Source organism: Staurois parvus, unplaced genomic scaffold (assembly GCF_062004578.1).
Source record: "Staurois parvus isolate SC_StPar_1 unplaced genomic scaffold, SC_StPar_1.0 ptg000507l, whole genome shotgun sequence".
Classification (NCBI taxonomy): Eukaryota; Metazoa; Chordata; class Amphibia; order Anura; family Ranidae; genus Staurois; species Staurois parvus.
Window position 1 is genome coordinate 47,275 of NW_028318303.1, and position 19,605 is coordinate 66,879.

The 19,605-nt window shown below is 48.5% G+C and overlaps 1 protein-coding gene across 1 annotated transcript in view; it reads right to left on the bottom strand.

The window, feature by feature from the left end:
* LOC149451916 (dysferlin-like) overlaps positions 1-19,605 on the bottom strand; it is a 69,047-nt gene that overhangs the window by 41,535 nt on the left and 7,907 nt on the right. The gene's annotated exons all lie outside the window — the stretch shown is intronic.

The window sequence follows — 19,605 nt, forward strand, 5'->3', positions numbered from 1 at the left end:
TTGGGGTGCGACCTGCATAGATATTTATGACATCGCACAGATGTCTATGAAGTCGCACCCAAAGTCGCACTGCCAACCAACCACTGAAATTGTGCAACTTCAAATGATGTCGCACAATTTCAAATTCAGATCCGGTGTGAACCAGGGCTTACTGTACTCCCCACGTGGAATCTCTTAAATCACATTCAGCCCGGGTTCACACTCATGCGGTGCGGAATTTGCAGCGTTTTCTGTGCAAATTCTGCACCGCATCACAATCGCACCTCGTTCATACTGGTGCGTATGTTAACAACACCCCGAAAGCGGTCTGAAAAACGCGGTGCAATGTGCAGAATCGGATCGTATAGGTGTGAATACCCATGCGATCCGATTCTAGTGCGGACCAAAAAAAGGGTCCTGCAGCTTTTTGGTGCGGGTGCGATTTGTGCCATACAGAATGTACGACTCCGATCGCACCGCACACAAATCGCATATGATTTGCACAGGAATGTGATGCAGCCCCAATCCTACTCCTCTTGGGTCCTCCTGGTTCCCCCCTCACCGAGTCCCCCTCATAGCAAGCCACTTGCTATTGGGGTTCTCATGTGACCTTGCTCTCAAGCTAGTTCTGTGTATAGAGAGCAGCTTGGCCCCTCCCCCAGTTCCCTCCTCCGTGGCTGTGATTGACAACAACAGGAACCAATGGCTTCCTGTACGAATCACATGCAATATACCGCAACGCACATATATGAACCCCGGGCTCAGATGTTCAGGTTCAATAAATATGGCGGTGATCAGACTGGAAAGAAATGCCTTTTTCCAATGCAGCCCTAAACATTATCAAATACACTTTATTAGGCTCCTCCCACACTGAAAGGGTTAAATGGTCATTTTTGTCTATAATACTCGAGTCCCAATTTGTTTTCTTTTCTTTGAGTGATGTCTCGGTTCTACAATTATGTCTTAGTCTTTTAGGTTTTGTACAGCAACCTGCTGCCTATCCCCCCACCTGCCATGATCTGCCTACACTGCATAGAGAAGCACAGAGAATCAATGGTTTTGCACAGAGCAGCCCCAATCCTCCTCCTCTTGGGTCCTCCGCCAGTGCTCCTGGTTCCCCCTCCACCCCACCGAGTCCCCCCCATTGCAAGCCACTTGCTATGGGGGTTCTCGTGTGACCTTGCTCTCAAGCTAGCTCTGTGTGTCCATAAGACACATAGAGCGCAGCTTGGCCCCGCCCCCAGTTCCCTCCTCCGTGGCTGTGATTGACAACAGCAGGAATCAATGGCTTCCAGTACTGTCTCTGAGCCAATGAGCAGGGAGAGAGCCAGGAGAGCCTCTGCTCTCCTATAAGGGAGCTGGAAGGGAGCTGCTTGCAGAAGGTTTTCAACCTGAATGCAGAGAATTTATGAAGTGGTTCTATAGGCTGAAGGTTTTTTACCTTTATGCATTCAATGGTAAAAAGACTTCAGTGTGCAGCTCCCCCCAGCCCCCCTAATACTTACCAGAGCCCGATCTCGATCCAGCGATGTGCATGAGAGCAGATGCTCTCCCGACTCTCTCCCTCCTCATTGGTTCAGGGACAGTACTGGGAGCCATTGGTTCCTGCTACTGTCAATCACACCCAGGGAGGAGGGAACTGGGGGCGGGGCCAAGCTGCGCTCTATGTGTCTTATGGACACACAGAGCTGACTTGGGAGCAAGGTTCCACAAGAACCCCCATAGCAAGTGGGGGGGACTAGGTGGGGAACCAGGAGCACCAACTTACCCAAGCCAACTATGTGCACAAGAGTAGTGGCTCTCCCAGGTCTCTCCATCCTCATAGGCTGAGACACAGCAGTGGATGCCATTGGCTCCTGCTGTTGGTAATCTATGTGTCTTAAGGACCTTGGGAGCAAGTTCACACGAGAACCCTCACAGCAAGTGGCTTACTATGGGAGGGGGGCACTAGGTGGGGAACCAGGAGCACCAACTTACCCAAGCCAACTATGTGCATGAGAGTAGTGGCTCTCCCAGGTCTCTCCATCCTCATAGGCTGAGACACAGCAGTGGATGCCATTGGCTCCTGCTGTTGGTAGTCTATGTGTCTTAAGGACACACAGAGCTGGCTTGAGAGCAAGGTCACATGAGAACCCCCATAGCAAGTGGCTTACTATGGGAAGGGGGGGACTAGGTGGGGAACCAGGAGCACCAACTTACCAAAGCCAACTATGTGCACGAGAGTAGTGGCTCTCCCAGGTCTCTCCATCCTCATAGGCTGAGACACAGCAGTGGATGACATTGGCTCCTGCTGTTGGTAATCACAGCCAGTAAGAAGGGAGCATACCCTTATAGACACACAAAGATGGCTCAGGAGCGAGCATGCATGAGTGCCCCCAGAGCAAGCAGCACTCAGCAGGGGAGAGGAGCCAGGAGTGCCAGCGGGGGACCCGAGAAGAAGAGGATTGGGGCTGCTCTGTGCATAACCACTACACAGAGCAGCTCAGTATAACATGCTTGTTTTTTTTTTTTTTTAAATAGCACTTTAAGGTAAAAACAAAACTTCTGCTTTTAGAACCACTTTGATTTAAACATGTCATTCGAATGCTGATGAGGGGAAAACGGGGATTAAACTTCGGCTTTAAGTTCATGATGGGTGAGACTAAAGAAGAATCAAAGGAAAAGTTTGGGGGGTTTTCAGTTTGGATGGAGTAAGGCAGGGTTATAACCCCTGTCATTATTTAAAGGGAAACAAAGGCGGCAAGGTGCTGGATCAGAAAAGTATCAAAATGTATTAGATGAATAACATGCAAACGTACACTGAGGCAGGGAAGAGCAGCTCTGAGGTGGAGGGAGAATCCACAACACAGCAACAAGGACCGACAGTCAGATCAATGAGCCGTGTGATGGGGACTCGAACCCGCCAGAACAACATGCCATGAGCGGCGTACCGGCCTCCCTATAACACCCGGTACTCATTTTTTGCCATCTATCTCCCATTGGGGTGATATCGGCATGGGACTGCATGCCAGTAGCGCAGAACTACATACTATCGACATGGAATTGCACACTATTGGTGTGAAACTGCATACTACTGGGATGGAACTACATACAATCGACATGGGACTACATATTGTTGGCGTAGGACTACATACTGTTTGCATGGGACTACATACAATCAGCATGGGACTACATACAATCACTGTTGGGACTACATACTGTTGGCATGGGACTACATTCAATCAGCATGGAACACCATACTATAAGCATGGGCCTACATAAAACCACATGGGACTACATACTATCAGCATGGGACTACATACTATCAGTAACAGACTACATACTATCATCATGGGACAACATACTATTGGTACGAAACTACATACAAGTGAAACTCGAAAAATTAGAATATGGTGCAAAAGTTCATTTATTTCAGTGCAGCAACTTAAAAGGTGAAACTAATATATGAGATAGACTCATTACATGCAAAGCAAGATAGTTCAAGCCGTGATTTGTCATCATTGTGATGATTATGGCTTACAGCTCATGAAAACCCCAAATCCACAATCTCAGAAAATGAGAATATTGTGAAAAGGTGCAATATTCTCGGCTCAAAGTGTCCCACTCTAATCAGCTAATTAAGCCATAACACCTGCAAAGGGTTCCTGAGCCTTTAAATGGTCTCTCAGTCTGGTTCAGTAGGAATCACAATCATGTTTCACCTGTATTATCATCATAGGTCAACATACTATTGGTGTGGGACTACATACTATTGGCATAGGACTACATACTGTCAGCATGGGACTACATAGTATTGAGGTTGAACTACACACCATCAGTATGGGACTACATACTATCAGCATGGAACTGAATGCTAGTAGTGTGGGACTACATACTACCATCATGGGACTACATATTATCATCATGGGGCAACATACTATCAGGATGGGACAACACACTATTGACTTGGGACTACATAGTATTGACATAGGACAACATACTATCAGCATGGGACTAAAGAGTATTGACGTGGTGCCACACACCATCAGCATGGGACTACATACTATCATCGTGCAACTGAATGCTAATAGTGTGGGACTACATACTATCATAATGGGACTACATACTATTGGCATAGGACAACACACTGTCAGCACAGGACTATGTACTATTGGCATGGGACAACATACTAACATCATGGGAAAAAGTGCTATCATCATGGGACTACATACTATCATTATGGGACTACATACTATCATAATGGGACAATATACTATTATCATGGGACAACATACTATCATTGTGGGACTACATACTATTATCATAGGACTACATACTATCAGCTTAAAAGCAACCTTTTTTTAAAGTACTTTCAGCGATATCTGTCATGCCATCGGACATACTGATGAGAATTGTCATACCATTGTTCATATTAACATTCATTCAGAACTCCACCAGTGTATGGCCGGCTTCGGGGGCCCATATTAGACAATTAAGATGTTTCCAGTTCTCAGACTGTACAAAGTTCTTGTTATCGGCTCATACGGGTCCAATTCCCGGGTTACCTGGTAACCCATGTCCTAGGAAGTCGAATGCTGCCCTTACACGTATGTATTGAATTGATGTTTGTAATCGCAGACCAGTATTGTTAGATTGTACACATGGAAGCACTCCGTATCCTTCAGAGCACCTCCATAAACAGCCCGCCACCCCCTGTGCAGAACATGACAATTTACAAGGAAAAACAAGAAGGAAAAACACTTCCAGACAGAGAACATTCCTGGAATAAAAAGGATTAAACGATGCATTAGGTGTGAAACCGCGGGCCACATTCCCACCTCAGATACAATCTCATAGGAGGAATACAGAGATAATATTCTTTCCTGAATGAAGACATTCTGGCATTGGGATCTCTGCACATTGGGATCTGTGCACATTGGGATCTCTGCACATTGGGATCTCTGCGCATTGGGATCTCTGCACATTGGGATCTCTGCGCATTGGGATCTCTGAACATTGGGATCTCTGCACAGCATGCTATTGGCACAAGGCTTGGGTCTATATCCTTCAGTATTGATTTTTGATTTAGCGAGGCATTGCTTTACACGAGAATTATTTCCTGGAAGTTGGACACTTTTGATGCTGCAGATTTATTATTCAATTGTTGATTTATTATTGTTTTATTTCAAGTACTTATATAGCGCTATCAATTTACACAGCGCTTTACGTACATATTGTACAGTCACATCAGTCCCTAACCCTCAAGGAGCGTACAATCTAAGGTCCCTAACTCACAGTCATACATACACATACTAGGGCCAATTTAGACAGGAGCCAATTCACCTACCAGCATGTCTTTGGAGTGTGGGAGGAAACCGGAGTACCCAGAGGAAACCCACGCAGGCACAGGGAGAACATGCAAACTCCAGGCAGGTGGTGCTGTGGTTGGGATTTGAACCAACGACCCTAGTACTGCCAGACAGAAGTGCTGACCATTTCGCCACTGTGCTGCCCATTCAAAATACCTGTTGATCCTGCCAGAGATCTTATTGATGATTTGTTATTTTATTGTTAATTTATTATTTCATTGTTGGTTTATTATTTTTATTGCTGCTTTATTATTCATTGTTGATTTATTATTTCATTGATGATTTATTATTCATTGTTGATTTATTATTTTGCTGTTGCTTTATTATTCATTCTTGATTTAATATTTTATTTTTGATTTATTATTCTTTTGTTGATTTATTATTCATTTTGATTTATTATTTTATTGATATTTTATTATTCATTCTTGATTTATTATTTTATTGATATTTTATTATTCATTCTTGATTTATTATTTTATTGTTGATTTAGTATTTTAAATTGTTTGATTTATAGGTGATATCATTCATCCACACACTTCTTGCTGCACACTGTGAATGCTTTTAATTTTATAGATCACAGGTATATGTTAGTAGAGTGGGACTACATGCTGTAGGCACAGGGTTACACAGGACTGCAAACTAGTAGTGTGGGATTGCATATTATCCATGCGAGACGACATATTACCAGCATGGGACTACATACTATTGGCATGGGACTACAATCTATGGGACTGCACCCTCAGGGCTTTTTTTCAGTGGGAACGTGGAGAAACACAGTTCTGGCACCTCCAGGAGTGTGCAGCAGGGTTTATTGTTGCTGGCTGCAGGGGGATCTATTGTTGTTGGAGGGAATAGTTATAGGTAGCACCGAAGGAGCACTGCGATAGGTAGGAGGAGAACCAGGAAAGAGCAGAGTCTCGGAGGCCAAGAGAGTGGAGTTTTTTGAGCAGAAGGGGATGGTCAACCATATCAAAAGCCACAGAGAGGTCAAGTAGTAAGAGTACGGAGTAGTGGCCATTGGTTGGGATGAGTACGGAGTAGTGGCCATTGGTTGGGATGAGTACGGAGTGGTGGCCATTGGTTGGGATGAGTACGGAGTAGTGGCCATTGGTTGGCATGAGTACGGAGTAGTGGCCATTGGTTGGCATGAGTACGGAGTAGTGGCCATTGGTTGGCATGAGTACGGAGTAGTGGCCATTGGTTGGCATGAGTACGGAGTAGTGGCCATTGGTTGGGATGAGTACGGAGTAGTGGCCATTGGTTGGGATGAGTACGGAGTAGTGGCCATTGGTTGGGATGAGTACAGAGTAGTGGCCAATGGTTTTAGCTGTTAGTAGAGCATTAGTGAGTTTTAGTAGGGCGGTTTCAGTGGAGTGTAGAGGGCGAAAGCCAGACTGTAAAGGGTCAAGAAGGTTGTTATCAGTGAGGTGGGAGCTCAGGCGATTGTAGACTAAGCATTCTGAGTTTAGATGCAAATGGCAGCAGGAAGATGGGTCTTAGGTTGTTCAGGTTGGTGAGGTCCAGGGAGGGCTTTTCAAGTATGGGAGTGATGTGTGCATGCTTTAGAGGGGAGGGGAAGGCACCAGTAGAGAGGGAGAGATTGAAGATGTGAGTGAGGGAGCATAAGATGGAAGAAGAGGGTGACTGTAGTAGTTGTGAGGGGACAGGATCCAGGGGGCAGGTGGTGAGACGGGCTTCTGAGAAGACCTTAGTGACCTCTTCGGCAGTAGCAAGGTCAAAAGAGGAGAGTGTAGAGGGAGGTTTAGTATAGTTTAGTATAAGGTATGCTAAGTGGGGTGGATGTCTGTGCAGTGGCGATGTCCCTACGAATTGCGTCAATCTTGTTTTTGAAATGATTTGCAATCTTGTGAGCAGTGAGTGAGGTACTGGGTGGAGGTGGAGAAAGTAGAGAGTTAAAAGTAGAGAAGAGACGACGAAGACTGGATGACAAGCTGTTGATGAGAGTGACAGAGTAGGCTTGTTTGGCAGCATGGACGGAGGAATTGTATGTGAAGAAAGCAGATTTATATAGGGGATTTGGTTTTACGCCACAATCGCTCCAGTGCACGACTAAGAGTTCTGGTGTCGTCAGTCTGCCAAGGTTGTAATGGTCGTGGCCTGCTGCTTCGTGTTGTTAGAGGAGCAAGTGAGTCTAATGTGCATGAAAGCAAACTGTTGTAGACAGCAGTGGCAATGTCAGGGCAGGACAGGGGAGAGATTCCGTCATAGAGTTGGTCATTTACAGATCGGAAAAGAGAAGGGTTAAAGTTTTGAAGATTTCTGCGGGTAATTGTTTGCTGCTTGGAGGGATAAGTGTTTGAAGACGAGTATCAGCAGGAGGTGATGAGAGCAGTAGTAGGGAGATGGTAGCAGTGAGGGTGAGATGTATAAGCTCTGGGGTGGAGCAGAGGGGTAAAAGGATATTTTGGGAACAGAGGATAGTAATATGAAAAGGAGGAGTAGAGGGGACATATTAAAAGGTACACGGAGTGGGACTCAGACTTGTAGGAGATGTTTCCCATGGTGTTTGCTTGCAGTCCATCCAGCGTGCAGTAGAAGTCTTTGTTGGATCTTCTTGCTGCTTGAGTTATCCTGCTTTAGTTCAACTGCTGCTTTACACTCCATCAGAAAATGCCCCCCGAGAATGAACCCCCCCATCTGTGACATTTATTTATTTATTTCAGGTACTTATATAGCGCCGTCAATTTACGCAGCACTTTACATATATATTGTACATTCACATCAGTCCCTAACCCTCAAGGGGCGTACAATCTAAGGTCCCTAACTCACACTCATACATACACATACTAGGGACAATTCCCTCATAAGCTGGTCTAAATTTATAGGGAGATGATCAAATGAGCAACTCTTCTCCACCCCAATTAGGAACTGATAACGATCACATGAATTTGGGGGATGTTATTCAAAAACCAGATCAGTCACACGCACACAGGTTAGGGTCATAAAAGATGATTCATTCTCTGATCCCAGAAAGGCAAAGGCGGTGAAAACCAATCACCACAAACAAACAAAAAGACATAGGACTAAGTATCCTGAGTTTTGCAGAAAGTCAGTGCGCGGCAGGGAGACAGTTTAAGGTGGAGATCACAGAACAGCATTTACCTGTGAAAAGCAGATCAGAGGGCTGTGTTCAACATATGTGCTGATGGGATTAATACTGCTTTAAGGTCGACTGTCACCCCTTGGGCTGTAGACTGGATTTTCTGGCCCCTGAATTGTACATGAGTGCTACCCGTGAGCCAGTCACTGCTGGTCCTTGCTTTATTCTGCAGCTGGCATTGCCCTCCACAGGCGGTCCCCACTGCAACGTCTGGACAGGACAGGGTCACCGAGGACCCCGAGCAGAACATTTCCGGCGTCTGTGTGTACATTACAGCTGAGAAGCAGAAACTACTTATTGAAAAGTTTTCCGGAGTGCCAGGCTGAGAGGAAGAGGAAGGGGAAAGGGATCAGCTGTTAACAGGAAAACAATAGAAGACTCAGGGAGGCAAATGAATACTTGGAGAGCGTTAACAAATCTATATATGGGCAAGAGAGGCGAGTAGAGGCACAATGACACCGCATCGGCCAAGGACAGCATCGGCTGCCATGCAAGAGATAATTCAGACACACAATCAATATCTACACTGTATGAACCAACACACACCTTATACAGACACCCTACACCCATCTACACTGTATGAACCAACACACATCCTATACAGACACCCTACACTCATCTACACTGTATGAACCAACACACACCCTATACAGACACCCTACACTCCTCTACACTATATGAACCAACACACGCCCTATACAGACACCCTACACCCATCTACACTGTATGAACCAACACACACCCTATACAGACACCCTACACCCATCTACACTGTATGAACCAACACACGCCCTATACAGACACCCTACACCCATCTACACTGTATGAACCAACACACGCCCTATACAGACACCCTACACCCATCTACACTGTATGAACCAACACACGCCCTATACAGACACCCTACACCCATCTACACTGTATGAACCAACACACGCCCTATACGGACACCCTACACCCATCTACACTGTATGAACCAACACACGCCCTATAGACACCCTACACTCCTCTACACTGTATGATCCAACACACGCCCTATACAGCTATCCTACACCCATCTACACTGTATGATCCAACACACACCCTATACAGACACCCTACACTCATCTACACTGTATGATCCAACACACACCCTATACAGACACCCTACACTCATCTACACTGTATGATCCAACACACACCCTATACAGACACCCTACACTCATCTACACTGTATGATCCAACACACACCCTATACAGACACCCTACACCCATCTACACTGTATGAACCAACACACACCCTATACAGACATCCTACACTCATCTACACTGTATGAACCAACACACATCCTATACAGACACCCTACACTCCTCTACACTGTATGAACCAACACACGCCCTATACGGACACCCTACACCCGTCTACACTGTATGAACCAACGCACACCCTATACAGACACCCTACACTCATCTACACTGTATGAACCAACACACATCCTATACAGACACCCTACACCCATCTACACTGTATGAACCAACACACGCCCTATACGGACACCCTACACCCATCTACACTGTATGAACCAACACACGCCCTATAGACACCCTACACTCCTCTACACTGTATGATCCAACACACGCCCTATACAGCCACCCTACACTCCTCTATACTGTATGATCAAACACACACCCTATACAGACACCCTACACTCATCTACACTGTATGAACCAACGCACACCCTATACAGACACCCTACACTCATCTACACTGTATGAACCAACACACATCCTATACAGACACCCTACACTCCTCTACACTGTATGAACCAACACACGCCCTATACGGACACCCTACACTCCTCTACACTGTATGAACCAACACACGCCCTATACAGCTATCCTACACTCATCTACACTGTATGAACCAACACACACCCTATACAGACACCCTACACTCATCTACACTGTATGATCCAACACACACCCTATACAGACACCCTACACCCATCTACACTGTATGAACCAACACACACCCTATACAGACATCCTACACTCATCTACACTGTATGAACCAACACACATCCTATACAGACACCCTACACTCCTCTACACTGTATGAACCAACACACGCCCTATACGGACACCCTACACCCGTCTACACTGTATGAACCAACACACACCCTATACAGACATCCTACACTCATCTACACTGTATGAACCAACACACATCCTATACAGACACCCTACACTCCTCTACACTGTATGAACCAACACACGCCCTATACAGACACCCTACACTCATCTACACTGTATGAACCAACACACGCCCTATACAGACACCCTACACTCATCTACACTGTATGAACCAACACACGCCCTATAGACACCCTACACTCCTCTACACTGTATGATCCAACACACGCCCTATACAGACACCCTACACTCCTCTACACTGTATGAACCAACACACGCCCTATACAGACACCCTACACTCATCTACACTGTATGAACCAACACACGCCCTATACAGACACCCTACACTCCTCTACACTGTATGATCCAACACATGCCCTATACAGACACCCTACACTCCTCTACACTGTATGAACCAACACACGCCCTATACAGACACCCTATACTCCTCTACACTGTAAGAACCAACACACGCCCTATAGACACCCTACACTCCTCTACACTGTATGATCCAACACACGCCCTATACAGACACCCTACACTCCTCTACACTGTATGATCCAACACATGCCCTATACAGACACCCTACACTCATCTACACTGTATGATCCAACACACGCCCTATACAGACACCCTACACCCGTCTACACTCTATAAAGGGAGGGAGGGGGTGTGTTCAAGAGGCAGGCAGGCTGTGATTGGGAGGGAGCAAGTTTAAGAGGCAGGCTGTGATTGGGAGGGGGCATGTTCAAGAGGCAGGCTGTGATTGGTAGGGGGCGTGTTCAAGAGGCAGGCTGTGATTGAGAGTTGGCGTGTTCCAGAGGCAGGCTGTAATTGGGAGGGGGCGAGTTCAAGAGGCAGGTAGTGATTGGGAGGGGGCGAGTTCAAGAGGCAGGTAGTGATTGGGAGGGGGCAAGTTCAAGAGGCAGGTAGTGATTGGGAGGGGGCGTGTTCAAGAGGCAGGTAGTGATTGGGAGGGTGTGTGTTCAAGAGGCAGGCAGTGATTGGAAGGGGGTGTGTTCAAGAGGCAGGCAGTGATTAGGAGGGGACGTGTTCAAAAGGCAAGCTGTGATTGGGGGGGATGTTCAAGAGGCAGACTGTGATTGGGGGGGTGTTTAAGTGTTCAAGCGGCAGGCTATGATTGGGTTAGGGGGCGTTCAAGAGGCAGGCTGTAATTGGGAAAGGGTGTGGCAGTGGCATGCAGTGATTGGCTGCGCGATGTGGTGGCAGAACAAAGGCATGCTGTGTGTCTGTACAATGTCCTACGCCTCTGAATGGCCAGCCAAAGCATGAAAACTGACCACACTAATACAGATAATCTTCTGTGCTTTGTGTGGTCAGTTGAGAACAAGAAAGAAAGGTAACCATCAGGATCAACCAGGTACTTCAGATGGAAGAAGTACATGAAAATGATAGAGACAGTGATCTATAAAATACACACATGGGAACACATACATAAAAAAACAACAAACAAAGGAATATTTAGAGTAACATACACTTTAAAGTATAACTAAAGGCAAAACTTTTTTAGTGTTGAATGGAGTGGAGAGGGATTAGAACCCCTGACAGCTTTTATTTGTGTCTGTGCCCCCCGTTACGGAGATTCCCCCTTTCTATTTGTCATGTTCACCATTATCATTGAAAGTGAAAGTAAGTGAAAATCCCAAATCGTGGGTTGTCCCCAGAAAAGTAATAGAGGGGAAATCTTCCAATGTGGACACTAGTTCTGGTGTCCTGGGGGGTCCCCCATAATTTGCAGAGATTTCCTCTCACTTCCTGTTTTGGCTATGGGACAGGAAGTGAAGGGAAATCTCCCCAATGGGACACAGATGGCTAAAAAAATAATCTGGCCAGGGTTATAACCCTCCCTTACTTTATCCAAATGACAAAAAAAAGTTTTCATATAGTTTTACTGTAAGGTTTCCACAGACATTACCAGAAACCTAATCGGAGACACGCTGTCCATCCGACAAGTAATTCATTTTCAGATATAAATTCTGTTTTTTGTTTGCAAAAGAATGAATAATTGTGGAGATTAGAGTCATAATGTCAGGGCAGGAGCTGAGGAACGGACAGGCAGGCCTAACAATGTAACGCACTGGCTGACGACAACCACCACCCACAGACCGAAGTCCCTCAGGGCGCGGAGTCTAAGTCCCAGGCTGCCCTTCACCAGGGCCCCTGATGGTGGGGATGGACTTGACGCAGCCAGGAACCAGGTCGCGGCCCCCGAGACACCTCAGCTGCGGTAATGGCCGCCGCCAATGGCGTGTAGCTGGTGGAAGAGACAAAAGAGTAGTCAGACAAGCCGGGGTCAACAACAACAGGACAGGACAGTACAGGACAGCAGACGAGAATCACAGGTCACGAGCCGGGTTCAGCAACAGAGGGTCAGATCAAAGGAGAATACAAAGAATAGTCAAGACAAGCCGAATCAGATACCAGGAGAGTCACGAGAGTCAGAACAGAGTAACAGCAACACAAAGACACAAGACACAAGTGCAAAGAGCATGTGCGGGCCACAGGCTTATATGTCATCAGCCACACCCCTCTGGAGGATGGACCACAGAAACCTGAAGGCATAAAAGGGCTCCCATCATGCACAGCAGAATCCAAGATGGACACCAGCACATGAAGTAACATAACCACAGGGAAAAGGTAGGACCTTGACAGTACCTCCCCCTCAAGGGCCCCTCCCCCTCCGCGGCTCAACAAAAGGTTTCTGAGGAAAGCGGGTATGAAAAGCGCGGAGGAGGGCAGGAGCATGGACATCCGCGGAAGGAACCCAGGAACGCTCCTCGGGACCATAACCACGCCAATGAACCAGGAACTGTAATTGACCGCGCACCAATCGAGAGTCCAGGATCCGGCTCACCTCATACTCCTCATGACCGTCAACCCGGACAGGACGGGGCCGAGGAAGAGAGGTAGTGAAGCGATTGCAGATCAGAGGTTTCAACAGGGAAACATGAAAGATATTGGAGATCCGCATCCCAGACGGAAGGGCAAGTGCATAGGCCACCGGATTCACTTTGCGGAGAATGCGGAAAGGACCGACAAAACGGAGAGCCAGTTTGGGTGTGGGCACCCGAAGATTGAGGTTGCGAGTAGACAACCACACCCGATCGCCGACCTGGTATGAAGGAGCGGGCAACCGTCTGCGATCAGCCTGGAACTTCTGGCGCTGAGCTGAGTCCCTCAAGGCCCTCTGGATCTGCCCCCAAGAAGAACGCAGGGCAGCAAGATGGTTCTCCACAGCCGGAATGTCCTGTGGTGAGAACCTCTCAGGTAATACCGCGGGTTGAAACCCATAGTTGGCCATGAAGGGAGACATCCCGGTGGAGGAGTTGACCGCCGAGTTCCTGGCAAACTCTGCCCACGGCAGGAGATCAGCCCAATCATCCTGATGGTCTGAAATATAACACCGAAGGAATTGTTCTAAGGCCTGATTGGAACGCTCCGCAGCCCCATTGGACTGCGGGTGGTAGGCTGATGAAAAGGAGAGACTAATACCCAACTGGGAGCAGAAGGCACGCCAGAATCTGGACACGAACTGACTCCCGCGGTCTGAGACAATCACCTTAGGTAACCCATGCAGGCGAAAAATCTCCCTGGAAAAGACCGTGGCCAGTTCCTGCGCTGTGGGTAATTTCCTGAGTGGAATGCAATGGCACATCTTGGAAAACCGATCGACGATCATGAGGATGACCGTATGACCCCGAGACACCGGGAGGTCTACAATAAAGTCCATCCCTAGATGTGACCAAGGACGCTCCCCATTGGGAATGGGTTGCAGAAGACCCAAAGGGAGATGCCGTGGAGACTTATTCTGGGCACAGATCGAACATGCCGCTACATAAGAGGCAATGTCGGCACGGAGGGTTGGCCACCAGAATAAGCGAGAGACGACCCAACACAGCTGGTTCTTCCCTGGATGCCCGGCAGTTTTGGCGTTATGGTAGGTACGCAGCAGGCGGGTGCGCAATCCCTCGGGTACGAAACATCTACCCTCCGGCCTCCCGGGAGGAGCATCAGTTTGAGCCGCCAAAATCTGCTCCCCAAGGGGAGAGGTCAGACTGGTGCGAATGGCAGCCAGGATCTGATCTGGAGGTATAAGTGAGATTGGCTCAGAGTCCTCCCTGGACAATTCAGAGTATTGCCGTGATAACGCATCAGCCCTGACATTCTTGGAACCAGGCAAATATGAAACCACATAGTTGAAGCGTGACAAGAACAGAGCCCATCTGGCCTGGCGGGGTGTCAATCTCTTGGCCTCCGAAAGATAAGTCAGGTTCTTGTGATCGGTAAGAATGAGGACCGGAACCGCGGAACCCTCGAGCAGGTGCCTCCATTCCTTGAGAGCCAGAATGATGACCAACAACTCCCGATCTCCAATCTGGTAGTTGCACTCAGCGGAGGAAAGCTTCCTGGAGTAGAACCCGCAGGGAAGTAGGGGTCCATCGGGTGACCGACGCTGAGACAGGAGAGCCCCTACTCCCGTCTCGGAAGCATCAACTTCGAGGACGAAGGGCAACCCAGGATTGGGATGCGAAAGAATCGGAGCCGAAGCAAAGGCAGCTTTCAGAGCCTCGAAAGCTCTGATGGCCTCGGATGGCCACTCGTGAGGGTTACTCCCCTTCTTGGTTAGGTCAGAGAGAGGCTTTGCCAATGTGGAGAAGTTCCTGATGAACTTCCGATAGTAGTTGGCAAAACCCAGAAAGCGCTGAATGGGCCGAAGACCATTGGGACGAGGCCACTGCAGAACTGCCGCAACCTTCTGAGGGTCCATGGAAAATCCCTCCGCGGAAATTATGTAGCCCAAAAAGGCAACCTGGGATCGATGGAACTCGCACTTCTCGAGTTTACAAAAGAGTCCGTTCTCACGCAATCGTTGCAGCACCTGCTTAACATCCTGGACATGGGACTCCATGGAGGTAGAGTAAACCAAGATGTCATCCAGGTAAACCACTACGCATTGCTGCAACAAATCACGAAGGACATCGTTTATGAATTCCTGAAAGACCGCGGGCGCGTTACACAATCCGAAGGGCATCACCAGGTATTCGTAGTGCCCAGTTCTGGTGTTAAACGCGGTCTTCCACTCATCCCCCTGTCTGATCCGTACGAGGTTGTACGCCGCCCTAAGGTCGAGTTTGGTAAAGACCGTTGCTCCCTTAAGGCGGTCGAATAACTCAGAAATCAAAGGAATTGGATATGCATTTTTAATGGTAATCCGATTGAGACCCCTATAATCGATGCAGGGCCTCAATTCCCCACCTTTCTTCTTTACGAAAAAAAACCCCGCTCCTGCTGGGGAAGTAGACTTACGAATGTGCCCCCGGGAAAGCGCATCCACCACGTACTCCTCCATGACCTTATTCTCCGCAACCGAGAGAGGGTACACCCTGCCACGTGGAGGAGTGGCCCCGGGTTGCAGGGATATGGCGCAGTCGTAAGGACGATGCGGTGGTAAGGTACCAGCGCGTACCTTATCGAACACATCCCGGTATTCCCCATAGTCGGTGGGCAACGCAGAGTCCGAGGAGGCACACAATACCTTAACCGGCCCCCGGATGCACCCGGCCCCACACTGTGGAGACCATGAGAGAATCTCGGCTGTTTGCCAATTGAAGGTAGGATTGTGCCTCTGGAGCCAGGGATACCCCAAAACCACCGAATAGTGTGGGGAAGAAATCACCTGAAAACAGGCCAACTCCCTGTGAACAGCCCCAATGGCTACCTCTATTGGCAGGGTCTCGTGGGTAACCTGCGGCGGCTGCAGGGGCCTGCCATCTATTGCTTCGAGAACCAATGGGGCAGCACGAGCCTGCAGGGGAATGGAGTGCTGCGCAGCAAACGAGCTGTCCAAGAACAACCCACCGGCCCCAGAGTCCACCAACGCCTGGGCCGTCACCGAGCCCCCTGTCCAAGAAAGGACCACGGTGATCAGTGGCTTATCCTTGCGGAACGCCGGGGACGAGGAAACTCCACCCAAGATCTGTCCCCGACATGATCTCAGGTGCGAGCGTTTCCCGGACAGACCGGACAAGACTGCCGAAAGTGCCCACCGAGGCCACAGTACAGGCAGCGACCCTCCCGACGCCGAGCGGCCCGCTCCCCCTCGGAAAGGCGAGCAAACCCCAGCTGCATGGGTTCCCCACCAGACAAGCTATCCCCAGGAGGCGTGGGAGGAGAGGGAGGAACGGGTGGGACAGAAAACGCAGGTGCCAGTCGATTGGAAGGCCTCCGCAGGCGTTCCTTGAGTGAAGGCCTCTCCCTGAGCCTGGTGTCAATCAGGATCAGGAAAGAGATGAGCTCCTCCAACACCACAGGCAGTTCCTTAGCTGCAATCTCGTCCTTCAATGAGTCAGAAAGACCCTGAGAAAACGCAGCCACCAGAGCCTCATTGTTCCAACCGACCTCTGCCGCCAGGGTACGAAACTCTATAGCGTACTCGGCCACGGTCCGTGAACCCTGATGCATGGTCATGAGCAGCTTGGCCGCCGAGGCGGAACGAGCCGGTACGTCGAATACCCTACGGAAGGCATCGACAAAACCAGAAAAATCTTGAATCACCGGGTCGTTCCTCTCCCATAAGGGATTTGCCCAGGCCAAGGCCTTGTCTGAGAGTAGTGAGATGAGGAACCCCACCTTTGACCTCTCAGACGGAAAGGCGTGGGGTATTAATTCAAAATAAATACCCACCTGGTTGAGGAACCCACGACACTGACTCGGCTCACCCCCAAAGCGCTGTGGAAGAGGGGCTGAACCGGTCATACCTCTGGACACCGCGGGTGCTGCATCAGCCGCGGCGGTAGGCACAGCAAGCGGAACAGCAGCGGAAGCGACCACCGGAGCGACAACCGGCCTAATAACACCAGGAGTAAGGTGCGCGGTGCGTGCAAGCAGAGTTTGCAACGCCTGAGCGAACTGATCCAACAGGTGATCCTGTTGATCGAGTCTGGCGACTAGCATTGGGAGCGAAGGCGTGCCTGCACCGTCAGGGTTCATGGCACTTGTGTAATGTCAGGGCAGGAGCTGAGGAACGGACAGGCAGGCCTAACAATGTAACGCACTGGCTGACGACAACCACCACCCACAGACCGAAGTCCCTCAGGGCGCGGAGTCTAAGTCCCAGGCTGCCCTTCACCAGGGCCCCTGATGGTGGGGATGGACTTGACGCAGCCAGGAACCAGGTCGCGGCCCCCGAGACACCTCAGCTGCGGTAATGGCCGCCGCCAATGGCGTGTAGCTGGTGGAAGAGACAAAAGAGTAGTCAGACAAGCCGGGGTCAACAACAACAGGACAGGACAGCAGACGAGAATCACAGGTCACGAGCCGGGTTCAGCAACAGAGGGTCAGATCAAAGGAGAATACAAAGAATAGTCAAGACAAGCTGAATCAGATACCAGGAGAGTCACGAGAGTCAGAACAGAGTAACAGCAACACAAAGACACAAGACACAAGTGCAAAGAGCATGTGCGGGCCACAGGCTTATATGTCATCAGCCACACCCCTCTGGAGGATGGACCACAGAAACCTGAAGGCATAAAAGGGCTCCCATCATGCACAGCAGAATCCAAGATGGACACCAGCACATGAAGTAACATAACCACAGGGAAAAGGTAGGACCTTGACACATAACAGCTGAATCCAAAATGTGGAAGCTGCTGCAGGCTATGACACCCTATGAATCATATACTGTATATGAAAGTCAGCTGTGAGCATCATCCATACACAACAAAAGAGGAAACAAAGTATAGAAACAGTATCCTTCATTAGATGATTGCTAGGAACAAAAACCAAACAATTGTATCCAAGTGTCTAGGACAGTGCTCTCTAAACTGCAGCCCGGGGGGCCGGATGATGCCCTTTGCTTGCTTTTATCTGACCCTTGGGGCACTATTTCATCCACTGCCACCAACGATGGGGCACAATTCCTCCCAACGACAACAAAGATAGCACAATTTTTCCCAATGACACCAACAATGGGGCGCAATTCCTCCCAATGACACCAGCGATGGGGCATAATTCCTACCAATGACATCAAAGACAGGGCACAATTCCTACCAATGACACCAACAATGGGGCACAATTCATACCAATGTCACCAACAATGGGACACAATTCCTACCAATGACATCAAAGACAAGGCACAATTCCTACCAATGACATCAACAATGCAGCACAATTCCTACCAATGACACCAACATTGGGGCATAATTCTTCCGAACAACATAAAAGATAGAGCACAATTCCTACCAATCATACCAACAATGGGGCACAATTCCTACCAATGACACCAACGATGGGGCACAGTTCCTCCCAATGACAAAAACGTTGGGGCATAATTCTTCCTAACAACATCAAAGATAGGGCACAATTTCTTCCAATGACACCAACAATGGGGTGCAGTTCCTCCCAATGACACCAGTGATGGGGCATAATTCCTACCAATGACATCCAAGACAGGGCACAATTCCTACCAATGACACCAACGTTGGGGCATAATTCTTCCTAACAACATGAAAGATAGAGCACAATTCCTACCAATCATACCAACAATGGGGTACAATTCCTACCACTTACACCAACAATGGGGCACAGTTCCTCCCAATGACACCAGCTTTGGGCATAATTCCTCCTAACGACATCAAAGACGGCACAATTCCTACCAATGACACCAACAATGGGGCGTTTTAATAACGCTGGTAATGTTAGCTGTGTAAAGTCACGTTAAAAACATGAGTTTTTCAGAGTTTTTTAGCATTTTTGTATTAGTGTTTAGTGGCGTTTTGCCACGTTTAGCTACATTTTCCACATTTTGCATTTTTTTGACCAGAAAAAAAAAGTCCAAAAACACTGGTTTGCCGTGCGTTACCGCGTTTTTCAGCATTAGAGTGTTTTTACAGCTAAAAACTCCTTTAGAAACCCACTAGTTCTGGTTTTTTTTCCTGCCAAAAATCGTTGATTCCAGTGTATGTG